The sequence below is a fragment of the Rosa rugosa genome, chromosome 6, assembly GCF_958449725.1.
Source record: "Rosa rugosa chromosome 6, drRosRugo1.1, whole genome shotgun sequence".
NCBI lineage: Eukaryota > Viridiplantae > Streptophyta > Magnoliopsida > Rosales > Rosaceae > Rosa > Rosa rugosa.
The window spans coordinates 31,634,789-31,644,326 of NC_084825.1; the positions used below are offsets into that span (position 1 = coordinate 31,634,789).

The 9,538-nt window shown below is 38.9% G+C and overlaps 2 long non-coding RNA genes across 3 annotated transcripts; both read right to left on the reverse strand.

Annotated features, from left to right (window-relative positions):
* Positions 1 to 2,213, reverse strand: LOC133718602 (uncharacterized). Its single transcript, XR_009850395.1, has 4 exons — positions 1,946 to 2,213; positions 1,807 to 1,858; positions 1,280 to 1,340; positions 1 to 239 (listed from the first exon to the last, which is right to left on the reverse strand). It is a non-coding gene; the product is annotated as an uncharacterized LOC133718602 (long non-coding RNA).
* Positions 2,214 to 6,574: 4,361 nt separating this feature from the next.
* On the reverse strand, positions 6,575 to 8,806 carry LOC133718536 (uncharacterized). 2 transcript variants are annotated; one of them, XR_009850358.1, is made up of 5 exons: positions 8,698 to 8,806; positions 8,520 to 8,614; positions 8,381 to 8,432; positions 7,854 to 7,914; positions 6,575 to 6,813 (listed from the first exon to the last, which is right to left on the reverse strand). It is a non-coding gene; the product is annotated as an uncharacterized LOC133718536 (long non-coding RNA). The 2 variants fall into 2 exon arrangements; XR_009850357.1 differs by lacking the exon at positions 8,698 to 8,806 and having other exon boundaries at positions 8,520 to 8,685.
* Positions 8,807 to 9,538: the final 732 nt, after the last annotated feature.

Sequence of the window (9,538 nt, forward strand, 5' to 3'; positions counted from 1 at the left end):
TTTACACTTCTAAATCATCCATCCTTAATCTTCTGGAGCCATCTGCTCCCCAAATCACAACTCCAATTTCACAAATATCAGTCTCAACCCAAAAACAATATTAATCCCATAGGTTATCAGAGCAATACTAATCCACTAAGTAACAAAGAAAACAGAAATAGAATGAGTACGCGGAAGCAATGCTGTTGGCTATGCCTCGACTCCATGTACGCCCGACCTCAACTAATTTCGCCTGCAAACTGGGCATTTGAAACCGAAGGGCCCAGGGGAAAAGTATTGAAAAACACGTTAGCGTGAGTGGACAAAAATAAACAAATTAAAACCAAATGTATTTCATACTTTCCCACGTTTTTCGATATATATGTAAAATCCGGATGCATGCAACCTTTATAAAACACTTAAGAAAATAATCTGAAAAACGTTGAACTCCAGAAAACCGACTAGCCCCGCTAGTCACGACAATAGAGTAAAAGATTGAAATTTCAAAACTCGAAAATATAAGTCCAGCCCCGCTGGTTAAGAAAACTCAGACTAGTCCCCGCTAGTCAAAAATAGTATAAGTAGGGGAAGATGATAGCCATACGAATAAGCCACTCAGGCTTGGTTGGGTGATAGCCTCCCAGGCTAAAGAACTCCCATAACTCCCGTAATATACCCTTACGCCACTAAGTGTAGCGATAGGATACTGGGCTACAGAATTACTGTCACAGAGACAGTAACCTGCGCCACAAAGGCGGAAGGGCTACGGTGATCCCATCACCGCGCCACAAAGGCGGAAAATCAATGCTAGCATGATAAAATCACCCCTCAGTATGGCACAGGGAAACATAACCGAAAATCCAGTAAATCCAAAATACATAAGGCTTCCCCCATCTCTCGTTAAAGAATTTCCAACGACGTGTCCCACACGCCAAAAGTATCTCCAAATCAATAGCAGAAAAGCGAGATCAAACAAAATCACAATTCTCAATCTGAAATCATTACTAAGGCATTCCCAATGCCAAAACCAAAGATCGAATAAATAAACAAGAAATAATTCCATCGAAATAAAATATAATTAGAGAATAATTCCGGAAATAACCTCGGAAATAAGCTAATTCACCATTAAGATTATAAATCAAAAGCAATTTCGGAAACGAATCAATAATGAAAGTATTTATATGAGATAATACTAAATCAATTTATAATCTCATACTCGAAATGTAAATTGATGAATAAATAGAGCATACTTTAAGAAATAATGCATGCATCAATTACTTAAAAACAAAAGTCCACTCACAGTACTATTGGGCGACCACGCAAACGAGTTCCTTCATTTAACCGTAGCTCGCGGCATTGCCCTGTACACAATTATATTTCCGTAAACGACAATCCGATAAAATAATTACGAACCTAAACGAAACCCGAAAATCCCTATCTCCATTACTTCTCAAATTCAACCCAAATCTCTTCCACAACACCAATTCCTCAATTTATATATCCCACAACGAAAACGAAGGAAATCCGACGGCCGGATTTCCCACAATTCAATCACAAAACTTCAAACTTCGGAAATTCACAAATAATTCCAAACCCCTCCAAAATTCACCAAACTTCACATACAAGCTCTACAACAATTCTACAATTTAATGGGCTAAAAACTGAAATTAAAACACTGCCCTACACGCCTCCACGCGCCACCAACAGTGGAAGCGCGTGGGCCCCACGCGCCGGCGGCAACCACCTCCGATGGCCACCAAAATTTGGCAGCACCATCTACTCAACAAACCCAACCTCTTTCTCAACTACAACAAGTTCCAATTTTACCTGGAAGAGCTCCAATTTGGCCGGTGAAAATTTTCCAGAAATTCCAAGAACCCTAGAAATTGAAATTGTTAATTCGACCTCTACACTACAAATTGAAATGAAAGACGTTAGGGGAAATGATCTATGTCAAAAACCGAACCTTCGACGCCAATTTGGTGGCCGGAAACTGCCGGAATCGGAAAATATCGGCGTTGACTCAAAACTGCTACAGTGACCGTCCTCTTCTTCTCGTTGCTGCACCTTCCACAGTTCATATTAAGCTACGAAACGAACCCAGAAATGAAGAGAAGGAAGAGAGCTTTCCAACGACATCTTACACGTCAAAATCCGTCGCCGGATGGAGGAGTTATGGCCGGAAGAAGGTGAAGAGGTCGGAGAGGAAGAGAGAATCGGGAAGAGGCTCGGTAAGTTTCCGAAAATGGAAACTTACCACAGTAACTCAGCTATTTATAGAAACTTACTATGAACAGTAACTTTAGTATTTTGGCCATAACTTTCGTATACGAACTCCGATTTTTACATACCACATATGCACGCGCTCGGTTTAACGTCCTCTACAACTTCCATGAAGAACATTTTCTCAAATTTTGATCCGAACAAAAAGTCATATTTTATGGCCCCCTAAAAGTACTGAAACGACAGTAAAAGTGATAGTAAATGTCGTTTACCGTCCTTATGATTAGTAAACCGGTAAATTAAGATACGGGATGTTACATTCTCCCCTCCTTATAAAAATTTCGCCCTCGAAATTTCATGCTGGTTAGAAAGAAAGAACACACCAATTGATTCAAAATACCACAATCTCAAAACTTACCAACTCAGACTTAGATTAAGCTTTCCTTTTCGCAACCTCAAATCAACAACCACAGAAACTCTTATGATCCCCACTACAAAAGCAATGAAGACATGCCTATAATCCAAAATTATCAACGTCCAAAATCGATTCACTTGTCTTGTTAAACCATGTAGCACCATAAACTCGCAAGTACATGAATTCCGGTGTAAAAGAAAATTCATTTCAATGGTTAGCTCAGATAACACATGGTATTAACGTCACAAATCACCCTGTTAAAATTATAGCATTCATAACCTTCTCACAAAAGTCGCTTAGTGAAAATCCAACCCATTTACCAACAACATTGTGATAACCATGCCACAAGATGGTCACTGCTAATCAACAATTCCAAAAGACATCACTTCCTTAGCTACCACAAGACAGCACTTCCTTGTTTGTGCTTAAGTTCCTAATCAAATGTCGTTCACGTAAAGGTCCCATAGTTGTCAAACATACAAAGGTCGACCTCAAACGAACCTATAAGTTCTTAATCAAGTAGATTATGGGGCCACTACACTTCCACTGCGCTACTCTGATATCTGACTAAAATCATTAGTCCAGCCTTGAGATGACGTTCCGAGCCGACTAAAAAAACTCATTTGATAGCTACCTTACTGGCCACACATATAACACCTCACTCAAAAACTTTTATAAATACGATAATGTGGAAAAACTTTTCTAAATCAAATGTCACAAGAAATTTACTATTTACAAATGCCTCCGATCAAAACTGCTAATAATTCTTACAAGTTAGTACTCGCTTAACTACCATGTCATGTACCACATCCTCAAAAATCCAGTGCAAGCAAGAATTATAACTACTAACTCTACTCCAGCTCAACGAATCATATCTGGAAGAAGATGCATCACACTCAAGTTGTTCTTAGCCGAAGCTACACTTCTTTAATAGTCATAGATCTAAAATCTGGTTGAATCCATGTCGTTCTCGTTGATCTCTGTTGCCCCAATTGATATTCTTAATCCATATACCAATGTAATTCTCACAACCGAAAACACCATTATCCGTATTATTAAATACTTGATTGGAATTCTGATCAAACTCAAATAAAATAACTTCCTTAGATAATTAGAAAAACTCTCTCTCATAACTGCTCCACCAGTCCCAAGTAGAACATTTCCAACCATCTGTCCGACATCACCTCATAACAATTCTACTACAGGTATGACATTATAGAAAAGTTCTAAATTCTATATGTGTCAAATCCTCTAATGGACACATACCTCTAATGGACTATGATGCATCAAACAACACTAGAAATTGTTCCAAATCTGATCCAAAATCTGACCAGCAGGAAAGAAATTCAACATTTGAAAAGAAAAATCCTCAAGCTGGAATCTGGTCAGAGGCAACAATCCCCACAAAATTCACAGCATCCCTTGTTGACTCAACAGTTCTAAAGTATAAATATACCCTCAAGCATTACCAAAAAGTCTTATCCACTACTAAGCAAAAATTTGCAAAAACTCTTTTGCTCAAAACAACCTGGAGAGAAAGTCGAATAATAGGCCAAATGGAAAAGCTCAAAGTCAATTAATTAAACAAATAACACTTTGCGTACCACAGAAACGAAAATCTAATTCTCAAGACAAGAAAATGAGATATCAAAGAAGTTCATTATCTGATGTTACAAGAATCACCAAAAATCAGTCATGTCAAACAACGTTGAACTTGCAAGGACTAGAATATAGTCAACTCTCCTTATTTAACTTAAGGCCAATGCTGATAAAGGACGACGGTCCTTACCGAAAAGAGGATAAGATAACCACGAATCCACTCCTCGAGCGACGCTTAACTTATAAAATTTCAGCTACAACAAGAATTCCTATGACTTTCCTGTGCTAACCAAAATTGTACCAAAAACTTTCTAAATCTTCTCATCAAGAATTAATCCAATAACATAACTCAATCATAGTAGCTCAACAATTAGTACTTAAATATCCATTGAACCCTTGATAGAACATAAGCCCAATCAATTTATTCCAACTCAACTCCTACTTCCTGTTCAAGTCGTCTTACCTTTAGATAAGTGGTGACCGGATTTCATTCATACCAACAACTTCCTATACATTTCCAATTAAAGGTCACCACGGTGGCAAAGTTCGCCCAATTCCTCCCAAAGAATCCATTACGTATATTCGATTCAAGCAATAATCAATCCCCCAAGGTAGCTAACACAATTCACAAGATCTTTCCTGAACAATCCTTTATATATATCATAGGACACCCGTCCAACATCTTGTAGCACACCAAGCGATATCCGGATCCGAATGTGGTCCCACCACAATAATGATCCAATTTCCTCAAAGTAATCAACACTAAAGTACATCACTTAAAGTATGCTACAATACCTTCCACCCAAAATAACAAGAGTCCTGGTCAAACATTGACTTAAAATATTTCCGGAACTAACTGAAAACTTATTTCCTTAAAGTTATTCCACCAACCGCTAATATCATATCACAACCCATCCGTCAGGCAAAACTTCCACCAAGAGCCTAACACAATTCAACCTTCAAGGCTCCATAATTCAAAACTCGAATCAAATTCCATATCACATAGTAATTCCGTTCGAACTTCTATGGACACCCAACAAGGTCATTACCGCTATTCCCCAAACTTATGTGTAACTGTTTCACTCAAAAGCGGATAACCAAGGACACCCATTTGCATAATATCACATACGAAGAGTTGATTCCAACTCTCCCAATTATTTACCGACCAAAACAGTAACTCTATTATAAAACCTTAAGCATTCTACCAATTTCTAGAACTTCAAACACATAACTATAAAAACCCACTCATGTTCATCTCCCTACTCGATACCATCCAAGACTCAGGTAGACAAAACTATAAGTTGTGGTATCTAAAGTCAATTTCTTTTATTCCGAGCAAAACTATGCTCATACACCCTGGTTAGGTCAACGACCCAAATCGACAATTTTTAAAAAATTTCATTCTATTTAAAATTCTCATTTACTGTTATCTCTTCCCCCTTACCAACATCAGTGACCATAGCCACTTGAAAACACAGCCTCTAGACATAACAACCCAGGACATCTCTTCAATTTTATCTGTTGTCTACCGGAGAGTGATGCGTAATGATGCCGACATAAGGTGTCCAGTTGAGATACATTCCAATGTGGATTCTCTATAAATGATTTCCAACAATGAGATTCACAAAGAATCTCCATCGAATTCCAGTAATATTCCTCATGCCGCTCACAGAGCCGATCGTATCAAGTAACACATTCTCCAAAACTCAATTCAATGTTAGAACCATCATTATTACTAATTTCAATTCTCCAAAACCGGATTCTAAAACAGTTATAATACTCAGAGACAGCCAAAAACAATGGTCGTTCATCCCTACCAATAAAGTACAAAATAAAACTCCGGTCTCGCACCTTAACCATGCCCCAACAACTTGTCGGCATCGAGGAAGGGATAACCATAACATTTCCTCGAATCACATTTCATAGCACAACTCGAATTTGTAGAGTAGCCTTACTCTACCAATACCAGGGAAAGGTGCATATGTAAGGAGACCAATACGCAGCGGAATCCCTAAGAGGTCGACGTACAAGAGGCATAGCACCAGAAGAAAACCAACTAGCTTTGTACCTTACACACTTGATGGATACCACAGCACCGAAGAGTACACGATGGGGAACCGCTGCAGTCGGGCCATCACTCGAGAGGTACTGGGCAACACCAAGCATATAAGGTAACAGAATAGAAACGAGTCTACAGAACCTAACAACCTAATGCTCTGATACCAACTGACAGGACCCGCCCCAGATTTCACCCTGAAATCCGAAGTGGCCCTGCGGGGCCCACTTTAGAAGAGATTCTACCAAAAATTTGGCGGAACTTCCCCTAAAAGTAGGCTACCCAAAACCTGTAGGAAAACATTTACACTTCTAAATCATCCATCCTTAATCTTCTGGAGCCATCTGCTCCCCAAATCACAACTCCAATTTCACAAATATCAGTCTCAACCCAAAAACAATATTAATCCCATAGGTTATCAGAGCAATACTAATCCACTAAGTAACAAAGAAAACAGAAATAGAATGAGTACGCGGAAGCAATGCTGTTGGCTATGCCTCGACTCCATGTACGCCCGACCTCAACTAATTTCGCCTGCAAACTGGGCATTTGAAACCGAAGGGCCCAGGGGAAAAGTATTGAAAAACACGTTAGCGTGAGTGGACAAAAATAAACAAATTAAAACCAAATGTATTTCATACTTTCCCACATTTTTCGATATATATGTAAAATCCGGATGCATGCAACCTTTATAAAACACTTAAGAAAATAATCTGAAAAACGTTGAACTCCAGAAAACCGACTAGCCCCGCTAGTCACGACAATAGAGTAAAAGATTGAAATTTCAAAACTCGAAAATATAAGTCCAGCCCCGCTGGTTAAGAAAACTCAGACTAGTCCCCGCTAGTCAAAAATAGTATAAGTAGGGGAAGATGATAGCCATACGAATAAGCCACTCAAGCTTGGTTGGGTGATAGCCTCCCAGGCTAAAGAACTCCCATAACTCCCGTAATATACCCTTACGCCACTAAGTGTAGCGATAGGATACTGGGCTACAGAATTACTGTCACAGAGACAGTAACCTGCGCCACAAAGGCGGAAGGGCTACGGTGATCCCATCACCGCGCCACAAAGGCGGAAAATCAATGCTAGCATGATAAAATCACCCCTCAGTATGGCACAGGGAAACATAACCGAAAATCCAGTAAATCCAAAATACATAAGGCTTCCCCCATCTCTCGTTAAAGAATTTCCAACGACGTGTCCCACACGCCAAAAGTATCTCCAAATCAATAGCAGAAAAGCGAGATCAAACAAAATCACAATTCTCAATCTGAAATCATTACTAAGGCATTCCCAATGCCAAAACCAAAGATCGAATAAATAAACAAGAAATAATTCCATCGAAATAAAATATAATTAGAGAATAATTCCGGAAATAACCTCGGAAATAAGCTAATTCACCATTAAGATTATAAATCAAAAGCAATTTCGGAAACGAATCAATAATGAAAGTATTTATATGAGATAATACTAAATCAATTTATAATCTCATACTCGAAATGTAAATTGATGAATAAATAGAGCATACTTTAAGAAATAATGCATGCATCAATTACTTAAAAACAAAAGTCCACTCACAGTACTATTGGGCGACCACGCAAACGAGTTCCTTCATTTAACCGTAGCTCGCGGCATTGCCCTGTACACAATTATATTTCCGTAAACGACAATCCGATAAAATAATTACGAACCTAAACGAAACCCGAAAATCCCTATCTCCATTACTTCTCAAATTCAACCCAAATCTCTTCCACAACACCAATTCCTCAATTTATATATCCCACAACGAAAACGAAGGAAATCCGACGGCCGGATTTCCCACAATTCAATCACAAAACTTCAAACTTCGGAAATTCACAAATAATTCCAAACCCCTCCAAAATTCACCAAACTTCACATACAAGCTCTACAACAATTCTACAATTTAATGGGCTAAAAACTGAAATTAAAACACTGCCCTACACGCCTCCACGCGCCACCAACAGTGGAAGCGCGTGGGCCCCACGCGCCGGCGGCAACCACCTCCGATGGCCACCAAAATTTGGCAGCACCATCTACTCAACAAACCCAACCTCTTTCTCAACTACAACAAGTTCCAATTTTACCTGGAAGAGCTCCAATTTGGCCGGTGAAAATTTTCCAGAAATTCCAAGAACCCTAGAAATTGAAATTGTTAATTCGACCTCTACACTACAAATTGAAATGAAAGACGTTAGGGGAAATGATCTATGTCAAAAACCGAACCTTCGACGCCAATTTGGTGGCCGGAGACTGCCGGAATCGGAAAATATCGGCGTTGACTCAAAACTGCTACAGTGACCGTCCTCTTCTTCTCGTTGCTGCACCTTCCACAGTTCATATTAAGCTACGAAACGAACCCAGAAATGAAGAGAAGGAAGAGAGCTTTCCAACGACAACTTACACGTCAAAATCCGTCGCCGGATGGAGGAGTTATGGCCGGAAGAAGGTGAAGAGGTCGGAGAGGAAGAGAGAATCGGGAAGAGGCTCGGTAAGTTTCCGAAAATGGAAACTTACCACAGTAACTCAGCTATTTATAGAAACTTACTATGAACAGTAACTTTAGTATTTTGGCCATAACTTTCGTATACGAACTCCGATTTTTACATACCACATATGCACGCGCTCGGTTTAACGTCCTCTACAACTTCCATGAAGAACATTTTCTCAAATTTTGACCCGAACAAAAAGTCATATTTTATGGCCCCCTAAAAGTACTGAAACGACAGTAAAAGTGATAGTAAATGTCGTTTACCGTCCTTATGATTAGTAAACCGGTAAATTAAGATACGGGATGTTACAACACTGAACGCGATCATTAGAGTTCTTGTATGAAGTCTTACTTACATGTCAAACTTGAACTCTAAATTGCAATAATACAAATTAGTCCTTTGACCTGAGACACCATAGTTGTCTTATGAGTGAATGGATTATCTCTTGATGATGCAATAATATTGTGTCCCTTAATGGATATAATAGATGCATTCATTGGTATAATCAATTCGGTCATGGAGACATGTGAGTGTACAACAAGGAATCTCTATCCTTAAGTAAATAAGGTGTATGTTCAAAGATGTGATTCAATGAGTCTTTGGCCAAAGCATTGAATGAGATTTAAAAAGGAGTTTTTAATCACATTCTAAGAATCACATAAGAATGAAAATCACATTAGGGGATTGACATATCAATTCCATACCCCGATGATGTGATTTAGAACATCGTGTTAGAGAAGGACCGTATTGTAT